Here is a 24716-nt window from a genome sequence, read left to right on the forward strand (position 1 = left end):
ATAAATTCCAACATAGCTATGAAGGTAACTTGATTGATGATAGTCAATGATGTGGATGCTACATATTATATCAGGAAGTTAGTGGGCCAACCATTTATTTTTGCTTTATCCCATATAATGAATTCTATATTAGCTAATCTTTGAAATGGGACATTTAATGTCAGAGTTCTGGTTAGGCTTTTAATTTTTATAGAAGAGGTGTTTTGGCCTACAGCCTAGAAATGCCTGCCTGCCTGCCTGTCTGTCTGTCTCTCTTTCCTTTATCTCTCTCTCTCTTTCTCTTTTTTTTTCCTGAAAGCTGGGATTTGCAGGGGATTTCCCAGTATTAATTAATTAACTCCAGGCTCTTTTGGCAAAATGCCTTGAAAGGGATGGCATGTCCTGAGTGACCCCCATGTGTACTTTCTGCCAATGATCATTAAACTCGCAAAATCATCTCACCTGGTTCCTTAGGACATTAAATGAAGATAACAAGAATAATAAACTCACCTATTAACATAAAGGAAATATTAATCTACTAGACACATAAAGAAAATGGTATAAAATTCCTTCTGGATCCCGGAACAAATGCTTATTTTAAGACTAGCTTTAATGTTTGCTGCTCATGGTGCAGTACAAATCCTGAGATGATCAGGGCTCTGTTATACCCAATCTTTTATAAAACATGTAAACATACAAGACAAAGAGCCCTTGGAGCCAAGTGGTGCAGTCCATAGCATGGCACAAATATTTCACTAGCAAACTCACTGTTATCTAGGAAAGAAGGTGGTTCCACCTTTTGAATATAGAGTAGCAGAAATGATATTTTTGCAAACTCTTTAAACCTCTGGGGAAGCATTAATAACAATAGGATTTGGATTCATCTCTTCTTGGTTTCATTAGAGAGTTCCAAATTTTATAAACAAGGAAGTTGCCTAGGAAGACCTCTGTCACAAATCTTCTAGATTCAAAGATCTTGTTTGATCCATGGATCTGCTACACATATGTGATATCTCCATGAAACCCATGCTTGCATACTACTCCCAATGCACACCAATATACTTACATAGAAACACACATGGAAGTATACACACAGAAATATGCAGACAAGAATACACCCAGACAGACACATAGAAACACTCAGAAAAATACACGCAGCAACATGCACAGAAATTCACATATACAGAAAAGTGCACAGAAATACACATACAGATGGGGAAATCCAAACACACAAACATACACATAGTGCCTCCCTTTAAAAAAGATTCTCATGTTTAGGCATGTTGTGAAAAAAAGCAAAATGAATAGCGTATTTAAAAACAAACTGACATAAATGAATTATAAGGGCACAAAGGTGGCATTAGAGAAGCAAGGAGATGTGGAAAGGGAAGTTCTGTTTTATGAACAGTCCCATCCCCAAGTTTCAATGTGAATGACTAGAAAACTTGGCGGGGAGCCAACACCAGCAGATACTTATGACACATCTTCACCCAACAGACTGAAACTTCCCTGTTTATCACCATGTAGCCCGGCACTCATCCACACTCAGTCCACTTGCCGGAAAGGCTGGTATTTTTTACTGGAATAACTGAACTCTAATAAGTTTTCTCTCAAAATCTTACATCTCTGAAATGTTTTTCTCAATTGTCATCATTCTTAGGTATATAGGGAGTCTCCCGTGCTCAAGATAATATTCTATGCAGTGGGCTGGAGGTCTTAGTACTATGAGCACATGCCATGAGGTGCTACCTAACCAGGAGGCCTGAGTGATGGATCTTATATTGAAATTAAAAATCTTTGAGGATTGAGTAAACTCTCGAGGGGTGACTATCATGTGCTAAATGGTGGATGTGAAGCATGATACACGTCCTTGTTTTTATTTCTCAGTAGCAATAAATGTGAGTAATTACTAATATTAATAGATGGGTGGAAGTTATATTAGGGGCAGAGTTGCATTGAGCACCTACTGTGTCATGGCCTGATGGCCATGTTATGAAGATCTTTGTCCTATAGATACCATTTTACACAGAGCAGGTTATGTAATTGGGCTAACTCTACCCTATTAATAAGTTCTTGTTCCTTTTTTTCTACGATGCTCATTATTCAATAGCTTAGAAGATAGAAAAATTATTAAGGCTTAATTAGTGCAGGATTATATGTCTGTATTTTCCATGCATGATTCAAATTTAATCAAAATCCAAGTGTAGGATGAATACACGGAGAACTTGCCTTCCTGGGGAAATTCTTTCACTTTGCAAAGGTTATTGGATGCACTTTGGCTTTATTTTCTTGAGTTCATATTTCTCTCACATGTCTTGAAGAAAAGGTTACTATTCCCATTTTCCAGACGGGATATCAGCACCATATCCATCTCAGTTGTAAAACCAATTGCAACCACAAGATCTGCAAACATAAATTAGTGAACACGACTGATTCTCCCTTTGCATTTTCCTGCAGAGGTATTTCAGGGACCTGAATCACAGCTGAAATGGAGTGCCTTTGTGAGTGCCCTGTAGGAGGGAGGTATTGCATGGAAGCAAGTGTTGGCTCAACTTCATAATGAGAAACCTGGATACTGATGGGGCTTAGCTTTGATTGGATTCTGGAACTTATTGCACTCAGCTGGGTGTAGTCCAGCAACTGGGTGGCACTGGCAGAGGGAGGCCTGCTTCTGCAACAATTACTGGTCAATTGCAAGTGATTATAATGGCACCGTGTCTAAAACAATATGGAGAAAAATGCTGCTTGGAAAACATGAAACAGTGGTGTTCTACAATGGAATGAGCAAGTTGCTGGAAATATCAGAGTTTAACAGGAGATGTTGGAAATTTGAGTTGCTGCTCTCGATTACAGTAAGATGGCAATTAAAAAAAAAAAGACCCTCTATGATATATTTTCAATAGTGTTCTCCTTCACAGGTGGACAGCTAGAGGCCCTGTAGGCTCTACTCACAGTCTCTTTCTTTGAGTAGAGATGACTGGACAAAATTCGAGGAAGAACAGGGCTTGTATATGAATCCACCAAAGAAATACAAAGATCTGAAAATACCTTACTCCACCCCAAAAAATCATCCCAAATGTCTGGGGGGAATACAGATTCTCATAGGTGACTGAAAGGAGCATTGGGTATGATTATGAGTAAATACTGAGTAGACTTGACCAGTAAGGTAATTGCTCTGATATTTACAAAGTGTAGTAGTTATTTTTGCTTGTATGGCTCTTTATTGCTTGTAAGTTATATGGCCCTAGGAGTTTGTAAGCAACAGTGGTCCAAACAACTATAAAAACAAATGGAGACTGTGAGGCTCCCTCCCCAGTAGCAACCTTTGGTGAGGTGCACATAGCTTCCCTAGAGCTGTGCTTCTGTGGCTTCCCCAGAAATGCTACTTCGATGTGGTCAGGGCCAGTGTATCCCTTGTAGGCTGTTGATTGGCTACTACCAGATCTTGTGACAGTTTCCTCACTCCTGTGAGGAATTGTGACATATTTGTTCTTGGCAGTCACTATCTCGGGCGTTAAATCACTTTCCTCAAATTTCCAGAGTTCTGACACATATAATGGGCTCAGTAGGGGATTTGCAATAATTCTTTTTCAGTATTTATGAAATCATGCGCTCCCTGTGGCTCTTAGCCCTCTAAACTGCCTTTCAGAGATCCCACCCATAAATTTTCCATGATTATCACTTCCTATCTTTAAAATAAATACTTTTTGCATAGGGATAAGGCAGGCACTCTTCTGACTTTGACTTCTGTTATTGATTTGTAATATGCCTATAGCCTCTTCTAGATAAATACAGAGGTAGCTTATGGCCTTTTAAATACAGAATGAGCTTCATTACTATGCATTTTTCATTTCTGAATATTTGAAGCAACAGTGGACCAAACAACTGTGATTTCCCCACCCAGTCATGTGAACCTTCACACACTAAACCAAAGGTCACACCCATAAATGGTTCCTACATGGGCACCTAAAGTTGCCAGGAGAGTCTCGAATTTAGCATTCTGTTCCTGTGTGGTAAACTTTTCTCATTTCCTATTCTTGTAAATTCCCTCTTCCCTACTGCTACTGCTGAATCCAGTGTCACTGTCATGAAAATAGGACTAGAGATTAAGATCAAGGCTTTCCAATCAAAGTTTATCCTCATTTTTGGAATTTATATACCACTTTAGAATATAAATGGTTGGAAATGTATTTGTTGTATTTTGAGAGGTACAGGGGTTTCTGAACTTTTATCTGTGGCTTTTCATTTTTACACTGAGTCTGAAGTCAGATTTGGATGCAACCAAAAGTTTTCCAACACAGAACCAGGTATTCTTTATAGCCCTCTCAGAAGTAGGTCAGTACCTTAACATATTGAAATGGAACTTTAGGGAGAAATTTAAGGTGGTGTTGTTTTGTAAGGGGACTTCCAACAAAGCATCATGTGACCTGGTTCCAGTTCTTCACATGTAATTGGTTTTGAGAAGTTGAGGGGCCTACCTGGTCTTTTTTCTTTTGGATCCTCAGTTTTTCTAAAATAAGGGTGAATTAGAGTAACAAAATATAGCTCGCAATCCTGCCTGGAGAGGGTCTGGGCAAAGATTCTTAGCCGATGATGTCTGGGAATGCAGAAATTTAAAAACAAAGCATTTTATAAATATGAATGTTAGTGTAAAAATAGTGAAGATTGGAAAGGTCATTCTAAGCATAAAAAACACAGAAAATTATTCTCTTGTCTTCTGCTCACTGCTTCCTTTTTGAAAACTGTACGTATAGTAATTCATTAGTATGGAATGATCATACTTATAGCAATATAGACACGTTGTTCTAGTTTTGTACTCAAAATCCATAACAATTATAGGGAATATATCATTGGTGTGTAGTGATACCAGAAATTGACCATTCTTAGATTATATATAATGCACACATAGTCATTTCTGTTTATTTTAAGCAGTCTGGAATCAGGCATGTTTAAATTCTTTGCTAGGAAATAAACTAATTCTCTTTCAACTGATCTCCTTGCGATGTTCCAGTTTCTCTCAATGGTGCCATCGTTTCCTCAGTTATCCAGAGTTGAACTACTTCAGCTTGGCCATTAAGTGTTTCAATGATTTCTTTGTACCTCAATCATATTTTCTTCTTCTTTTCTCTCTACTCTGTTTCCATCCCCTCACCAGCACCTCTGCTTTTGTGATCATCTCTATGTTCGTCCCTCCCTCCCTCCCTCCTGTTTCTTTGACTCACAATTTGCTCTAAACATTGCAGATGGTTAAGCTTCATAGAGAAACATTTGATCTTGTAACTGCTCTCTTCAAAATTTCAGTGGGTTCTCTGTTGCTTAAAAATTAATTCTCCCAGCCTTCCACTGGCATTTAAAACTTTATAAAACAATGTCTCCCTTAATTTTCCAAACTTGTTTCCCAGAACTATCACAAAGGAGGTCTTGACTGCTTTTGTTAAAATTTTTAATTTTTTAGAAATTTGTTCTTTTTAGAGATACATGACAGTAGAGTGTATTTTGACGTATTATTGCATACACAGAGTATAATTATTCTAATAAGGATCCCATTCTTATGGTTGTGCATGATGTGGAGTTTTACTGGTGTTGAATTCATATATGAACATAGAAACGTTATGTCAGATTCATTCTACTGTCTTTTTTTTTTTTTTTGATCATACACATCTAGGCTTTAAGCCCAGCTTTGTGAACAAATTACACAATCTTTATCATTATTGCCATAAAATATGACTGATTTCATTGACAGTTACATGGATTAAATGAGAGGATGCACCTCAGGTTCTTTTTTCTGTGCTTAGCATAATCACCAAAAGTGTTGATTATTTTTTTCCTGTCTTGAAGGACATTGATAATGTGTACCTTACAAAGTCAATATAAGGATTAAATGAAATGATTTTTGTAAGGCATGCAGTATATTATTGGCCCTAATGTAAGCCCAGGAAAGGCTTAATCATAGCATTTTATGTAATTCCTAGTTATTTGGTCCCATCTTCATGCTTTTGCCTACATGGATCCTTGCATCTGGAAAACCTTTGCCTTCCTGCTGTAATCTGTCCACTGTCCACTGAAGTACCTTTCTAGGACCCTTCCTGTGTGACCTTACCTATCTATAAAGTTCCTTGTGTCCTCAAAATTCCTTTTTTAGTTTTATTGCTGGATATTCAACCCACACTCTCCTGCATGGTAAGCATATGCTCTACCACTGAGCTATACCTGCAGCCCCTGTCCTCAGAATTCTTACTCCCTACACTGTACATTTTGAACCTCTTGCTAGTCATTATTATCGTTTGTCTGTCTCTGTCTGTCCGTCCGTCCATCCATCCATCCATCCATCTACTATCATCTATTTTTTATTCTTATGTCTACCTTGTATAATCTATCTGTGATGGACAAAAATAGTTTTTTTCTGTTTTCTTGGAATTTCAGACAGTCATAACTGTGAGGCTCAAGGACACCAGAGACCTCAACGAGCTCCATGCTGCCTCTCCACAGGGCTTTGTAAGAGAAACCAGCTCAGAAGGGACTCACACACCAGCCACAGTCCCATTTCTAGCTAGGTGACTCTTCTTTTGGGGCACATTGTTCATGGCAGAGGCCGGGGTACATTCTTTCCCCACAACCAAGGGACAACAGGTTGGTTTTAAGCCCTGTAACTTCTAGGGCAGATGTGGTCTCATCTCTTGGTTGGATGTGTGCCCCTGGTGTTTGGAGACCTTTCCTGAAGGTGAACAAACTCTTTAACAACCAGGTTCAGTAGAACAAAGAACTCTTTTGACCTCTCCCTTTACAGAGGTCATACTTGACCTTTTTACCCTTTGTTTTATCCTTTGCCTGGAAAACTGAGCTGAGCTAGCACCTGAAAAAGATTGGAAGGGAAGATGTGCAAGAGGAAACCACCTTGCCCAACAGACTTTACCATGGAATGTTCTAGAAGCTTCGGGATGGGAGACAGTGAGTTTAAAGGTTTGAAATTAGCATTTAAATGCAAACAAGACCAAGTCTGAAATGCTCTCAGACCCTTTTGGTAGCTGAGCTTGTTTTGGTCCCTTTTGGTCCTTACCATGGCACAGCATACTGTGACCAGTAAGTAAAACAAGTACTGGACCAGCCTAGCAAGGGAGAGAAGGGGAGCTTGAAAAAGGAAATTCTTTTAGGTTTACACCTCAGCTGGTGGAGTAAACACCGTCAACCAGTAACTTCTGACAAACATATCTCCTTGATAAATATGTCAGCTCTCTCCTCCAGGAAAGCTGGTGTGCTTAATTTCTTCCAGTCTCAACATGGCAGTGTCTGAATGTACATTTTAATGATGTAACACTTATTTGAAATTATATCTTTCATTGAATCTCAGATAAAAAGTGAATCAAAGACAACACTTGTGGTTAAAGGTAGGAGTCAGGAACCCTAGCCCCTGGCCTCTTCTAGCTTTATGTGATTTTTTTTTTAATTCATAAATCTAAGCACCTTGCTTTGGTGTCTAGAACTCAACTTTTCCCATTCTCATCCACGCAGTTACTGCAGTTGTCATTTTGGAGAATGTGACTTAATTAATCAGCTGCTTCAAGGAGCTACCCAATGCCACCTGTTTGCTGGTTCTAAAGTCCCTAACACAAGGTTCACTGCCCAGTCATGCTCAGAGAAGGGCTCTCTGTAGTTTAATTACCTCTAGGTAGCTACGGATTCCTTTGAAAATGCAACATTTTCAAAATATATTCCAGCACACCAAATAATGGACTGGAGCTATCAGTATCATTTTAAAATAAATTCTTGAATGCAAGTATTTTCTTTGCCTGAGGGTATGACTTCACTATGTTTATTGTTTTGATTTTAACCAAAATGAGCTAGATGACAAAGGAGATTCTGTGTTCTTTGGATGTGAAAACTATTAGCACTTTATTTGATTTACTCTACTAGAGAGAAATGCCTTCAGGTGAAGGAGCAAGACACAGCTTTATAATCACACTGAACTGTCTCTCTGGACAAGCAGGGCAAATAATTGGTCCTTAGAGTAGTTTGAGTAATATTTTATTGAAAAAGAGTACATGAGGAAATAACCCCATTTTGTAGAACTTATAATTTATTGCATAATTGAAACAGTTATTTCATTAAAGTGTTTTAATGAAAAATATATCAGATATCAGTGTCAGAGTTTTTATAATTTTATTTTAATTGATTATACACATAAAAAATGACAGCTGGTAAAAGAGTATTCACAAAAGCTGCTCTTCCTTGCAAGTTAAAGGAATCTTATCTGAACTAACTTAAGTAAATATAAATGGAAGGAGGGATCTACTAGAAGAGTATCTGAATATTACACAAAACAGCCAAGCCACAGAATGGACGAGGATTGAAGCAAAAACAGGAAAAGGAACGCACAAGGTGCCAAGACTCTCCCTCCCTCCTGCCTACCCTCTCTGCTGGCTTCATAGTCTCTTCTCATTATAGAATAATTTTTTCCAAAAATTTTAGAAAAGAATCCTAATTGACGCAGTTTCGTCAGTTTCCCACTTCTGATCCAATCAAGAGTGCCAGGAAAGCAGAGTTGTATTGTAGAAAATGGTTGCTCCCACAGTAACCATATGGGAGGGAGGAGACAGGGAACAAAAGCAATGTGTCTAGTTTAACAAGTCTTCAAAAATATGGTTTTAACTTAATTATTTAGAAGTTGATAGAGATCTTCTGTTTAGTGGTGAAGGTTTAGAGACAAAGAAACTACTGGTTCTATTTAATGTAATTCTAATGACATGATATTATGACAACTCAGAAGTCTCATGATATGATGAGGAACTACTTTTGCTGTATAAATCTATGAAGATTTTGTTATAAAACTTTCAATATTAAATTTTGTTGATAAGATGATTTGATACATGTATGCAATGTGTAGTGATCAGGTCAGGTAATAAGCACGTCCATCTCCTCAAATGCTAATCATTTCTATATGCTGGGAATTTCAGACTCTTCTGGTGATTTTGATCTATTATAGACTGTTGTAACCAGTAGTTAGTTACCCTACTGTGCTACAGAAAACCAGAAATATCTCCTTTTTCCTAATTGTTTTTCTGCCCTTTAATTTCTTTTCCATTGTCCTTCCTACCTACCTTTCCTATTCTCTTATGATGACTATTCTACTCCATTCTTACGTGAGATCAAGTGGTTTTGCTTTCACAAATGAGTGATAACAGGTGGTATTTGTCTTTCTGTGTTGATTTATTTCACTTAGCACAATGATCTCCAGTTCTGTCCATATTGCTGCAATCACAGAATTTTATTCTTTTTTATGGCTGAATAATATTCTGTTGCGTATACATACCATGTTTTCCTTATTCATTCATTTTCTGGCAGACACCTGTGTCAATTCCAAGCCTTGGCTATTGTGAAGAGCACTGCAATGAATATGGGAATTTAGGAATCTCCTTGATATAATAGGGTGTATGCCCAGTAGATTGCTGTTCTATTTTTAGTTTTTTAAGGAATCTTTATATGTGAAACGTTGTCTTTTGGCCACTCTCCTTGACAGGAATCATGAAACCTATAAGTAATATAGCTTATATTGGCATCAGTCTGTAGTTCTAGAAATATACAAAAATATGATACCTGTTAATAATAAGTAATAAGATTATTCTCTTTTACTGTTTGCAGCTAATTCTCTCCCACCCTGGCCCAAAGCAGCAAAACCAACAAAAAAAGCAACAAAAACATTTTGTGAATTGTTTGCATATGTTGGCAATTGTCTAGATTATTATTTATTCAGTGATCAATTTTATAGGGCCATTAAGATTTTTTGTGGTTTTTTTATCATCCACATTTTTCACATTGACAAAAAGGTGTAGATAAAACTTGAGCAAACATTTAACACACAGTATCCAAATATTACAAATATTATTCTTTAGACTTCTTCAGATCTTTGTTTCTCTAAGAAATTAAAATGGTCATACCCAGGTTGAGCCTCCTGTGGGCTCTCCATTAATCCCAAAGCCTTGTCTCACTCCCTGGGGAATCATCTGGAGTGCAAATATCGCTTTCTTGGCTAGGTTTTTGTATTTTTCCATATGTGCATATAGATAAACAATATACTGCACTGCTTTTATGGGATTTCAGAAGTTGTTGATACCAAAGCAATCTTTCTGCAACCTGAAATTTCTCACTCTGTATTATGTTTTTTAAATTCAAACATGTTGAAAAATGATGCCACAAGGTAAGTTAGCCAAATATTTTAATTATGTTGCATTGTGTGAGTCTATGTCACTGTGTCCCTACTGATGAGCATTTATTTATTTCCAATAGTATAAGCAATACAGCATGAGCATTGTTGTGATTGTTCTTGGGAACAATCTAGAGTGGCTCAAGGCAGCATCTCTAGTAGCCAAAGATATGAGTCAGAAGAACAATGTATCTTTCACATTTCCAGGAGATACCAGATTATTTCAAAGTTGTATTCATTTATAGAAGTGTCTGAGCTTCATTTTCTGTATCCTCACCACGATTTGGTATTGTGATACTTTTAATGTTTACCAATCTGGTACTATCTCATGATTGTGTCAGCATTTCTCTGATTATTAGTGAAATTGAGCATATTTGTTTTTGAGTATTTGGTTATCTTCTTCACTGAATTGACTGCTAGTACCCATGGCTTGCTTTTTCAAAAACTGGGTTTTGTGTGTGTGTGTACGTATATTGATTTTATGAATCCTTTGTAAACTCTGAAAACTAAATCAGAGCAGGCACTGAGCTAGGAAGCCAAACACAGCCAAGGGAGAAAATCTGAAAAAAAAAGATACCATGTATGGGTACAGCATGATGAATCCTATTATGTAAAATTATACCAATATTTTTTTAAAAAGAAGATATCAAAATCAGCAATGAAAAATAATTACTAGATTTCCTTCCAAAAGCTATAGGGACTTGGAAAATGGGATAAGGTAAAAAAAGACTACATTCAAAATAGTAACAGTAACTATAAAGTATGTACAATAACATCTAATCAAAATATCCATGGTCTTTATGGAGAACACTATTAAAAATTAATGAAGTCCATAAAATAAAACTTAAATGAATGTGGAGTTATATCACGTTCATGGGAAGGCTCAGTATTATAAAACTGTCAATTCTACACAAATGATAAAAAAAACTTTTAAAAATTAGAAAGTTTGCTAATGTTAGAGTAGCTGAGGATGTTAGCACATGCTCTTATGTACTGCTTAGGGGAGTCCACATCAGTATAAGCCCTAGGTGGCATTTTTTTCAGTGATGATATAAATTCAACATATGTATATTCTATTACCTGAAAATTCTACTATCTGATATTTACTCTTAAGGACTGTGCACATGAACAAAGAGAGGCATATTAGATGATATTCAGATATCCTCTATGTCCATCATGAAGGGAATGCTTAGAAAATGTCGGTATACTCACACTATAAGTTTCTAATTAGCAACTTAAAATTGACCTATGGGCTGGGGATGTAGCCTAATGATAGAGTAGCCTAATGATTAGTTGGCTTTTCATCACCGTGACCAAAATAGCTGACAAAAACAACTTGGAAAGTTTATTTTGCAGTTTCAGAACTGCAGTCCATAAGTGGGCCCACTTCAGTGCGCTGGGCCCAGGGTGAGATAGGAAGAACATCATGGTAGAGGGTGCAACAGGTGGAAGTTGCTCAGCTCCTGGAGGCCAGGGAGCAGAGAGAGGGGAAGAGGTCTCAGGGAAGGTGGACCCTTCCAGGGCATGCACCCAGTGACCCACTTCCTCAGTGGCAAAAGTTACCACTGAGCTAGTGCCTTTAAACTAGGATGGACTGATGAGGTTACAACTTTTATAGTACAATGATTTCAGCTCTGGATAGTGCTGCATTGACATGGGAGCTTTTGGGGACACCTCAAAATACAATACAATGATAATAAGCACTTTTCTAGCATGCATTTTTCTAGCAATACCAAAAATAAAAATAAAGTTGATCTATGTGATCTTATATGTATATTCTAGTTCAGTAAAACATTTAAGTTGTAGACTATGCCCAATGTGATACTATTTGCTTAAAAACACCACAGCCATATTTGTGAGTCCATCTATGCATATATCAGTAAGTAGAGAAGATTCTGGAAAACTGTACAACAAATTTCTTATAGTGCTTATATTTCAGGATGATATCAAACTTTAGCGTTATCTGTAGTCATTTCTATAAAGAGAATTTCTTCTTATTTTACTTAAGCAGTTAAAAAAATAACAAAAGGAAGAACAAATAATGGGGATGTGTATCACCAAGAAAATGGTAAAGATTTTTTTAGTAATATTGTTTGAATTTAAATGTGCTTGGCAGGAATGTAACTAACTTGCAGTTATCTATAATATATACTTTCTTCAGAAAACATTTATTTGCATTGCTCTAATCTGGGTACCATTGTAGGTATTTGTCCCAGGGAAAAGGCAGTAAAAGCTTAGAAGCTTACTCTTCTGTTGGAGCGTAAATTTCTGTGAAGTGAAGAGGACAATACAATGATAATAAGCAAATTAACACTAGAAGATGATAAGTACTGTAGACTTAAAAACAAACAAATTAAGACAGATGGTGGAGAATCCAGTTTTCAGTACAGATATCCAGGTTGGCCTCCTTGAAAGCTTGACATCTGAGCAGAGGTTTAGAAATGTGAAGGACTGGCCATGCAAATATCTGATGCATTGGCGATATAACTCATTTTCCAAGGTTAGTGGGTCAATGAGGGGTTGTTATATGTGCCTAATTTAAAATGTATTGTCTTTACAATGAAGGCTTTTAATAAATAGCCTCTTCTATTTAATACCACATCAGAACAAAGGATCACATGGAATTAAGGCAAAGCCTTGTTGAATTCCCTTATTGAATAGAGTCTATTTAGTTCTGTATAAGGGTGAAAATAGAATATAATGAAATCAAACACTATTTTGATTGTTTCAGTTTATTTTACCTCTAGAAAAGCAATGTAAAATCAGGGAAATGGCATGTATGAAAGGAGAGCTGGTTTCTCTTCAAAATAAAGCATTCCTGTGAGTACCTTAAGATTAGGAAAAGTGGTTTGAAACCAGATCATATTCAGTGGAGGCCAATATGTGTGCCCCTTTCTCCTGGCTCCCCCGTTTTTCAGAGAACAAGATCTGTAGTACTTACTAAGTTTTATGATTGGATTTGAATGTCCCCCAAAAGCTCATGTGTTAGGCAATGCCTCAGTGTTCAGAGGTGAAACAACTGGATCATTTGGGCTATAATCTTATCAGTGGATTATCCATTTGATGGGTTAATAATTTGAATGGATTTACTGGAAGTGGGGAATATTACAGGCAGGTGGGGCATGGCTGGAAGAAGTAGGTTACTGGGGTGTGGTCTTTCAGACTTTATCTGTTCATGGCTCCTCTCTCTGCTTCCTGGCTGCCATGAATTTTCACTGGCATGCCCTTTCCACCAGATATTTTGTCTGAGATCCAACGCTGTGGAGCCAGCTGACCATGTACCTCTGAAACCATGAACCGAAATGAATCTTTCCTCCTCTAAGTTGTTCTCATCAGGTATTTTGGTCACAGAGATGAAAAACTGACTAACACAATAAGAGATCCCTTCTTTGGTTTAAAATCAGGGTTAGTGGGGTTGGTCAGGGTAGAATTCTTGCTCTTTGTGAGGCACCACTAAAACAGATACACTGGTCTCTGCAGTTTTAGGAATCAGGAGGGAGGACCCAGAAAAAAAGCAAAGATAGTCTTGCAACAGGTGAGAGGAAAAGTGTAATGGCTGCAGACATAGGTGAATGCTAGGCCACTTGGGCTCTGGCTGGTTGGGCAATTTAGGAAAAGATGAGTCTGGAGAATGCTGGAAGCTGTCAATTCTATGATGGCTCACAGGTCTAAAGTCATAGATACTTTCAATACACTTCAAAAAAGGCTGGGGGCAAAGCAGAGCTAGGTGACTTACACACGAACAAGACTCAGAGCAGGATCAGCTATTAATCTAATCTACTCTGGAATTTATACTTGTTGAGCTGAATTTGAGGCAGTGCTTTTGATAGCTCTGAAGGAAATAGGTATAGTAATTTCTTCAGAGAACTGAGACAGTGAGACACCTTGGATGTCACACACCATATAGAAAGGAAATAAAATTGCTTATAGAGGGTTGGGGATGTGGCTCAAGTGGTAGCGTGCTCGCCTGGCATGCATGAGGCACTGGGTTCGATCCTCAGCACCACATAAAAATAAAATAAAGATATTGTGTCCACCTAAAAAAAACTAAAAAATAAATATTTAAAAAATTGCTTATAGATTCAAAGGACTCAGCCTATGGGATCCATTGAAAACTGTCCTATTGTCCAGTCCATATCATTATCCATCTACCAGCTCTCAATATTGTGCCTGTGTTCTGAAGGCAGAGACGCTATGCTGTGTTGGACTTCTGGAACAGGAGCTAGGTTAGGAGGGCAAGAAATTTACTGGGAGTTAAACCCTGTGAGAGACACAAGGAGGGGACAGGGCAAGGAGAGTCTCAGACCACACCACCACTGCCAACCAGCAGGAGCTCACAGCAAGGATCACCCATCTTGCACACCCTGTGTTGGGCATGGATGGCATGATTGGTCCCCTGTGGTTCTGTCATTAGCAACAGCGGTTGCCAGGGAAGAGTCTGGCCTTGGCTTCAGAGCTGAAGTGGGTCGAAGGTGGTCACTGTGGAGCTGTCAGCAAATCAGACTCCAGAGGAGCTGAGCAGCTTAGCCCGTGGCTACCATGCCTGTTTTATGTGTCTCCACTTCTCAATGCATAGTCGGGGAAAGCACATTCAGGGACATGGTGGCCTCTTTTTCTGGTCAGAAACTTCCGTGGGTTGGAGAAAAGTCAGCTCCCATTTCTGCAGTTGGCCTCAAGGAAGCCAGTCTCCATTCTAAAGTCCTCTGAGCCTCAGCTGTCACCTCTGCCAGTCTTACTCAGTCTGGTGCTAACTCTAGAGTATGTCTTGAAGATGACCATTGATACCTATGCCTGGCTTATTATCCTGGTGACTGTTGCTGTGTCTTCATACATGGCTCCTGCTGTATATCCCAACAGTCCCAGTAAGCTCACTTGTGGTGTAACCCTGGCTATCCCTCCTAAGGTGTCCAAATACAAGTGTCTCTTTATAGTCACGCTTGGGCAAGGGAGTGCCAAGAGGGAGTGCCAAGAGGGACCTAGAGAAATAGAATCCCACACATATTCTTTTTGCTCCAATGATAAAAATATTCCTGCTCCACCTTATAAAAAAGCGAGAGCTTTCCTTTACTTAGAAGTCCTTCAGCCTGAATGATTCATGGGTGATGTGGCTTTGGACCACTTGATCCTGCAGCTTACCTGTGCCTTCAGGTCTCACTCAGGATCCACTTTTGAGGACCCACTTCAAAGTGGGATGCTCAGGATGCATAGATACCTGGGGTCACTTGGTAACTGGACCTTGGCCTGGATGTAATAACTAGGAACTGGTTTTGTAATGTGCAGTTTTCTATTGTAGACAGCAGGTTCTTCCTTTAGAATTCTAGAGCCTGGCATAGTGTCTCTTTCCCCTGAGGCTGAACTGAAATCACATTGCATCTTTCTAAACCCTATTCTGCATCTCTTTGATCCTCCAATATCAGAGAGCCTACAGCATATATATATGGCTGAAGCAACAGAGCTTCTGGGACTGCAGCCTGGACCTCTGCAGAGCTATGTCCTGCTCCAGGCCCCAATTGGAGCTGGCTTTCTTTCTCACTACTAGGTCTATGGGCTGGAGCAGCATTATATGAAAAAAAAAACTGTTTTATTTTCCATGTTCTTAATCCTCTTTTTTTTTGATTGGAATGTAAAAAAATATACTCTCTAAATCAATACCCGTATACCATGTGGCTGAGGCTATGTTGATCCCCTTTAGCAAAGACTGTTCTTCAATATCCCTCTGGTTTCTGAAGGACTCATACTGGTGAATTTACTGTAAAGGTGTTAAGAAATACCATTCTGCATCCTTGAGATCCTGAACGGTGCTGATATCTGCCACCCTATCCTCTCTCCTGGGCATAATACTGTTTTTGATTGACTTCCTTCACAGTGACAGAGGGTGGAAGATGGTGTGGTGTCCCTTAAAGAGATTCCTTTGTGAAGATATGGCATTGTGAAGACGTTGGCCATTGGAGTCAGCCTGCTAACTTCCTTTCTAACAGAATGAATGGCGAGCTCTTTCCTAAAGGGTCCTGAGTGCTACCCTGTCCATATCTGTGGGCCCTGTACCTCAGGGAGTGGACTGACTACTTGAGAGCTCATCTAGATTAACTATGGACAGAACACAGGCTGGAGGGAGAAAGCTGTTTGAGCCTGTGTCACTATCCAGCTCTTTAACTTAGAGAAGGTATTAAACATCTTTCCACTGGTTTCCTGAATTATTAGCATGGGATAATAAATCTGTAACATATATCATGAGAGTCTATGAGAGATAAATACAAAGGCTTGTGTTTAAATAGTACAAGTACACTGACAAGACATTATTTCTATTTGCTTGTATTTCACCCAGTTACTCAATGCTGTCAGTGATGGTTTTTATTTCTAGGTATTTTGCTCAATGCTTTTAATAAAGTCTCTGAAATGGGGTCAGGAGCTCATTTTTGAAGAGACAATGAACTGTACAGGGGAGAAGACTTTTGGCCTGGATTGCACGGGCAGGAAGGGGAGACCCAGGGTCAGTATGATTCCTTGGGAGGGATCTTACTAGGTGCCAGGGGCTAGGATAATGTTAGATTTAAGGTCACATCAATATTAAAGGATTTTAAACTTTAAAGAAGACCCTCTAACAAGTAGGCCTGGGAAAGAAGCCCTCAAATGCCCTACTATGCTCCCTCCACAGAGTCCTATGCAAAGGTTCAGCTGCCCAAGTGGCAGCTCCCAGAGGGTCTGATGAACATTTCAAACAGAAACTTTCACAAATTAAATTTTGATGACTACCCTTCCTACCTGCTGCCCCCAGCCTTCAACAGTCTTCTTTTTGGCCTGGAGAGAACCCAGAGTTTCCTGTCTTCCTTCAGGTATGATTCATTAGGAAGTCTGGCGCTAATTCCAGAGTGTGTCTTGAAGATGACCGTTGATACCTAAGCCTGGCTTACTATCCTGGTGACTGTTGCTGTGTCTTTATACATGACTCCTGCTGTATATCCCAACAGTCCAGGCACTTTAAAAGTATAACTTGGGTCACATTGCTGCCCTGCTCACAACTCCCCAAGACTCCTTGCTTCACCTGGAATAAAATTCAAGTTACTTGACATGACCTAAGAGGCCCACCTGCCTGTGTCTGATTAAACTGGAGACTACGTGAAGAAAAGGAAAGGAGCGATGGCTAAGGATTCCTAGCAGGAGTGTGAGGCTGTGGAGACATTCATAACCACTGGAGTACAGGAGTAAAGGATGCCTAAAAAAAATTGACTTTTACAATTACCTTTATTTGCCCCTTAGAATTCATTTCTTTCTCTAGCAATTATTTTTTCCTATAAAAACAGAGCACAGAGTACCCCAATCCAACATCCTCACTCCATTTTGCCTGCTCACAATTCAGACACAATTCCAATTCAAAACCAAAAGGGAAACTGTTTCACAGGAGCAAGATGTATGGTGGAAATATTGAGCAACCTTGGATCAGGGAGAGCAAAGACACACTAGTGACTCGGCATCAATGATTACGTAGGTGTGTGAACGACTTAGTTGTGGCACCGTTGCAATTTTATTATTAAAAGCGGACTTGGTGTTGCAGAGTCCTTCAGTTGCTTTATCTGTCTTCTGTCTGTTCCTAATGCTGATGATAGCTATAGCAACCAAGATGCTTAATTGTCATGCCATCACTACTCCCATTAAACTGTGTGAATGAAAAATGAGGTCTCTCATTTTCCCTCTCTAATCCATATTTTAAGTATTGCAGCACCATGGGTACAGAACATGTCACAAAGCGAGGAGTAGAAATATAGATGGATTAAACACTAAGTGAGGTTTTGAATGACTAAACAACCAGACCAATGTCCTCTTTGAATTCAGGATGCAAAATTAGCATTCCTAGATGTCTTTTCGTCATCCTCATGGATAGTATACATTATGTGCACCATGTAGAACGTAGGCACGTAGAAAAAGAATGGCATTGACATCCAGTTTCTTATATTAAGGGCTTCTGTTTCTGAGTCCTGAGTGGTTAGAGTTAAATAATTTGTTGCAAGGGATTCAGCTGCTGACCAAGGACTCCATCTTGCCCTGAACTTGACCAGGCCACAAGTGGTCAATGCCTGCAGGTGTCTGCAGGTAAGAGAACAAAGAAGATAATGTCATACAGCTTCGCCTACACCCAGCCTTAGATAAGCTGTCGATGGGTACTACCTTCCTAATTATTTTATATCTATGCATCACTTTTCTATTATTTATCAGTATTTTTACTTAAACAAAATCATTTTAAAGCAAGTAAACTTTAGTCTCCTACTAAGTGATCATACCCATATTTCATAGTTTCAATGCACTACTTGTATATGTGACACCATTAAAAGGAACACACAGCTGAAAATTCTACCTTGAGTAGCTATTGCCACCCATCTCCCTTCACTTCCTCAGCACTTTTCCTGCTTTATTTTTTCTTGTTGACCTGACCTTAGGTTAGATCTATATTTATATCTTTATTCTTTGAAGACAGGAACTTTGTTTGGTCTCTTAGTCTTCTCTTGTGTTCAATACAGTGACACGAGGCACTTAACTAATGTCCAGTGAAGTCATGTAAAAATAAGATATGCCCATGTGCATATCCTACTGAGCACTAGCAGATCTGCAGCTCATGATTAAAACCTTGACTTTGAAATTGATCATCCAGCGGTCCCAATCCCTCCAAGCCTCCACAGGCATTGATGAGGAGAGGAAGGAGAGTATGATTGGGACAGTGTGGGTTGCTTCTCGAGCACCTGGTCTTCTCTGCAGCTCACTGCTTCAGGGAGTGGGCAGATGATTGGTTCTGTATGGTTCTAATCCTTTTTCTGGGATGAGTTCAGAAACACTGGCCAAAGCCACCTGCACCCCTAGATACACTTTTCCTTTCTGGAGGAGGTGTAGGACTTATACACCTCAATGAAAGTTGTCTTGGAAATATTTCTCACTTGAGAACCTCCTATAATCAAGCATTTTCCCCTCTGAACTCACATAATGGAGAGAACACTAGGAAGAAATGAGGAAGCCTGTCTTTGAGCCATGGCCCCACTTATTTCTTTCTGTAAGAACCTTAAAAAAGATCCTCTACCCTGTCTGAGCCACCTTCACCAAAAATGTGAAATAATCGCTAAATTATTATAAAATAATTGCTTCCATTACCAAGTTCATAGTTACTTTGGAAATTAAATGAGAAATTCATAACAAGATGCTCTACAAAATATAAAATGTAAATAATACCTGTATTAGTCAATTTTCTGTTACTGTAGTTCAGACTGGAAAACTTATAAAGAAAAGAGATTTTTTTCGACTCGTGGTTCTGGAAGCTCAAGGTCAAGGGACCACATGTGGCTGTGGCCTTCCTGTTGGCAGAGTCCCAAGATGGTGCAGAGCCTCACATTGGCAATAGACAGGAAGCACACATTAGTATGGGTGTGTTTAGGTATCTCTCTTTCTCTTCTTATAAAGCCAATAGTATTCAATCACAGGGGCTCCACCCTGTGACCTTATCTAATCCTAATCATCTCTCAGGGGACCCACCTGTATACCCCATAGTTGGATTGTTTTTGCCTTCTTAATACCTCACAATGGGAATTAAATTTCAACACATGGACCCTTGAGAGGCACATGCACGCAACTAAAATACCTTTTTCTTTGTTAGTGTTTTAAAAATAGTGAGAGATGTGCAGCTTAGTGTCAGGGTGCTGTCACTCACAGCCTGTGTGGCTTTGTTTACTTCTGTGGTATTGTGCTTTGGGGCCAGTCTTGGTGTTGAAGAGCAGACCAGAGTGAATGTTTACAGAAATATGTCTGGAATTGGCAAAGTTCAGGTGGATGCATGCTCATTCATTCTCCCCAGTCTTCCTGGCAGAGTTTCTGTGACCTTCAGAGCTGTTGTGAGGTATGTCAGTGTCAGGAATCAGTGGGAAAACAAAAGACTCCAAAGGCTTCTCTAAGAAAAAATACTTTATGCTTTTATATCAAGGTGACGATTCATGCTACTTAAGTCTGTTTTCTTCTCTTTTCATGTCATTTTACAAATGTGAAGACTCAAATCACCTGGAAAATATCAGTATAACCAACATTAGAGAATGGTCAAGCAAATGATAATACATGCAAAGGAAATGACAACCATTAAGTAATTCTTGAAAAGAATTCTAGCAACAGGATGTTGCTTATGCTATTAGAATAAATGGGAAAAAAACAAACATATATACAGGACATAAAAACTGTGTATGTGGATGTTGTATACACACATTTATTCATACATATGAAATGAAATGGAAGGGATGTAGCAAAATATCAATAGTAATTATTTGATAAGATCAGAGGTGATTATTCTTATTTTTCCAGAATTTTCACAAATGTACACTTAATTATTTTATAATTCAGAAAAAAACACAGTTATTAAAATTAAAGTTATGCAAAGAGTGATGGAAATGTTTTAAAATTAAAATTTGGGGTTCTAATAATGAATAATACTGTGTTATGGAATGTCCATGTGTTTCTGAGTTACTTAGTTACTTAGGATTACTTTTTATAGAGACATTAACTCAAAAGTATGATTAAGATGAAAAAAAACTCTTCTAATAATTAAAAAGACTATATTTTATTTACTGTTTACCTTCCCCTTGGGATCTCATTAAGATCATCAGCTTTTGTAGCTTGACATTTGGGCTAATTCAAAGAACTTGACTTATGGAGTCATGTTATAGAGACTGGCAATGTCATATAATTTTTGGTCAGGAATCCCCTCTTCTTCTTGAGTCAGTATGCCAGCAACACAAATCTTGACCTTTTTTTTAATTGGAAGTAAAAAAATCTCAATTTGAAAGCTGTGCCTGAGATCCATACACTCTCAAATAATCTTATTCTTCATATAAATGTTAGGCTATTATAAATATAATGTCTAAATATACCTAAATTACTCCATTTAATTACTCTAATAATATATCTAATGTAGTATAGATCTGTAAAATATATTGAGCCACTGGGTCTGTGATTTAATGCCATTAGAGGATGAGAGCTTTCCCTCTGAGAAACCTAGAGAAGCTCAGAAGGACTTGACATGTGATTTATTTGACAAACACTTAAAAAAGGACATGCTGAATGCAGTGCTGAGAAACAAGAGGCAATAGTGTGAACAGGAATACCTGTTAGGAAACATTTGGGATAATCCACATAAGACGTCATGGTGTTTGCACCCAGTGGTAAGCAGGTGCTATGGTTTGATGGTGGTTTGGCCCCTCTGAAACTCATGTTGAAATTTGATCCCCATTAAGAGCTATTATGACAGTAGAATGAATCGGACATAACCTTCCTATGTTCATAGACGAATACCCGACCAGTGTAACTCCACATCATATTTAACCACAAGAACAGGAAGTCATACTCCATGTGTGTATGATATATCAAAATACATTCTACTGTCATGTATAACTAAAATGAACAAATTTTTTAAAAAGAGCTATTAAGTGGTAGGACCAGATGAGATCTTTAAATGGTGATTAGGGCTATGTCCTCATGAATGAATTAATCCATTCATGTGAGTGATGGGTTAATGGGTTAATGGATTATCTCAAGAGTGGATCTGCTATAAAAACCAATTTGGCTAGATCTTTGTTTGCTGTCTCTCTTGTCATATGATTCCCTGTGCTTCTGCCACCTCCTCAGCAAGATGGTCATTACGAGATGAGCCCCTCAACTGGACCAGAACCATGTGCTCAAATACATCTCTCTATTTTTATTAACGTATTCAGACACTGGTCTTATGTTATTAGAAACAGAAAATAGACTCAGATAGAAGAGATGGTAAGAAATGGTCTTATCTGGAGAGTTTTGATCATCATGGAGACGGTAAGAAATGGTCTTACCTGAAGAGATTTTGAAGAACCTAGGGGAATTGTTGATGGACTGGATGTGGAGAGTAAGAGAAAGACAAGAGGCCCAGGAGGTTTCTTGGTTTTCATATGGAGTGTCTAGAAGGATGGCCTGTCATTAGTTGGGATGGAGGAGCAAGTATGGGGAAAGGGAAGATGAGAAGTTCATATTTGGACTTGTTACAACTGATATGTTATTTTACATTCAAGAGGAAATGCAAGTAGGCCATTGTAGAAGGGTGTAGTTCAGAGGAGAGATCCAAGCTGGAGCCACAACTTCTGAGAGTCATTAGCCCAGTCATACTTAAAGCCATGAGATCCCAACATAGGAATGAAAGTAAGGAAAGAGGAGTCCAACAACTGAGCGCTGGTGTTCTCCCACAGCTAAAACTGAAACTAATGAGGACATTGAGCAAAGGAGATTGAGAGCGGTAGTGGCCACTGAGCTAGCAGCAAAACCAAGTAAGTTTTTCTAGAAAGTCACAGTGAAAGACTTACCAAAAGAAAGACATGACCTAGTAAATAAAATGCCTCTATCTGATTTGACATAAACCACTTTTCTAGAAATATACTTGGATATTACCAAATACACGCACACACACACACACATACACGTGTGTGTGTGTATGTATGTGTGCATATATATATATATATATATATATATATATATATATATTATACACATTTTTTTTGAATAGGTCAGACTAGAGAGCATTGACAAGTTCCCAAATGTTCTACCAGTGTTCAAGCTATTATTTATAAAAGAAATGAGCCCTTAGCATTTTGTCACAATGAAGGGGTTCTTAGTTTTTAACTACATGACTTACCTAAATATTTTATAGTCAGGAAAAGGCTAAATACAAGTAAAGCCTGCTTTAAACTGAATGTTTTGTTCCTCTTGAAATTCATATGTTGAAATGCTAACCTCCAAAATGATGGCATTAGAAGTTGGAGCCCTTAGGAAGTAATCAAGTCACAAGGGTGGAGCCCCTAGGAATGGGATTAGTACTCTCCTAAAAGACACCCTAGGGAGCAAAGATACACCTTCTATGTTATATGGACATAGTGAGAACACAGGTATCTCTGAACCAGGAAGGGGACCCTCACCAGACAATGATTATTCCAATACATTTATTTTGGACTTCCCAGCCTCAAAATTATGTAAAACAAATTTCTGTTGTTTATGTTAGCAGTTTGTTGTAAATTGTTATAGCAAATTACTGAATGATCTAAGACAAAGTATAACAAAAATTATCATTTTAAATCCAACAGTATGAATATAACTGTTCATATATCTTGTTTATAATTTTGATATGATAAACATCATTTTGATGGGTTTCTTTTTATGTATATATGTTTATTAAGTTACATAAAATAATTTCTTTCATGAATTTCTGGAATTAATATTTCTGGATTCAGGGGATTTGAAAGAACTCCATCTAAGTTATTTATTTATTTTTGTGCTGGGGATTGAACATAAGGGCTCATGCATGCCAGGCAAGTGCATTACCACTGAGATAGCTCCCTAGCCCTCCATCTTTAAATTAATATGTTATAATGAATTTTAATTCTCAGATATTAATTTTCTTCTCATTACTTGTGTGTGTGTGTACTGACACACTAAATTTTTTCTTTATATTTTCTTGGCCTGAAAAATATCCTTTTGTTATTTTAATCAAAATTGCTTAAAATTGATATGAAAATTTCATTTTAAATATATAGGTTGTTTCTATGTAAGGACATAGTATTCTTTTTTATTGAACTAAGTTAACTATATATTCCACTGGTTTTTAACCTTTATTTCTTTTTTACGCCAAAATAATTATTATTTTGAAGTAATTTCAGACTTAGAACAAAGGTGCATGAATAATACAAAGGAAATTTGCCCAGAACTATTTGAAAGTAAGTGAGAATGTGATGCCCTATCACTCCAGATACTTTAGTAATTACTCAAAGAAAAGACATACTCATAATATAGTAAATTTTTACCAAAATCGGGAAATTAACTTGTTAGATTTTCACCATGCAATCCTTACACCCATTCAAGTATTGCCTATTGTTCCCATGATGTCTTTTATAGAAAAATTATCTAATCCAGGATGAATCGTTGTATTTATTGTCAGGTCTTTTTGAACTCCTTCAATCTGGAATAGTTCCTCAGTGTTTCCATATCTTCCATGACTTGATACTTTTGAATGTCATAGACCATTTTTTACAATGTCTGTAAGTATAGATTTGAGTTTCTTCCTGATTACATTCAGTTTATGGATCTCCACCAGGAATGTCTCAGAAGTGATGCACTTTTTTCTCATTGCATCCTGTCCTATGTGTATAATTTCTCGGTCCCATTAGTGATGACGTCTTCTTTAATTTCTTTAGGTGTACTATAAATTGAATTGTGTCCCCCAGAAAGATATACATCAGTCTTAAACCTGAAACTGATAAGAATGACCTTATTTAAAAGTAAGGTCTTTGTTAAGTTATCAAGTTAGGATGAGGTCAAACTGGACTAGCATGGGCCCCCAATCCAGTGACTGGTGTTCCTATAGGAGAAGAGAATTGAAGACACACAGCAGGAAGGCCATGTGACAAAGGAGACAAACCAGAAGGTGTGAGGAGGAATTCTCCCCAATAGCCTTCAGAAGGAACAGAGCTCTGCAGACTTCTTGACTCTGCACTGCCAGCCT

The sequence above is a fragment of the Marmota flaviventris genome, chromosome 15 (assembly GCF_047511675.1).
Source record: "Marmota flaviventris isolate mMarFla1 chromosome 15, mMarFla1.hap1, whole genome shotgun sequence".
Taxonomy (NCBI): Eukaryota; Metazoa; Chordata; class Mammalia; order Rodentia; family Sciuridae; genus Marmota; species Marmota flaviventris.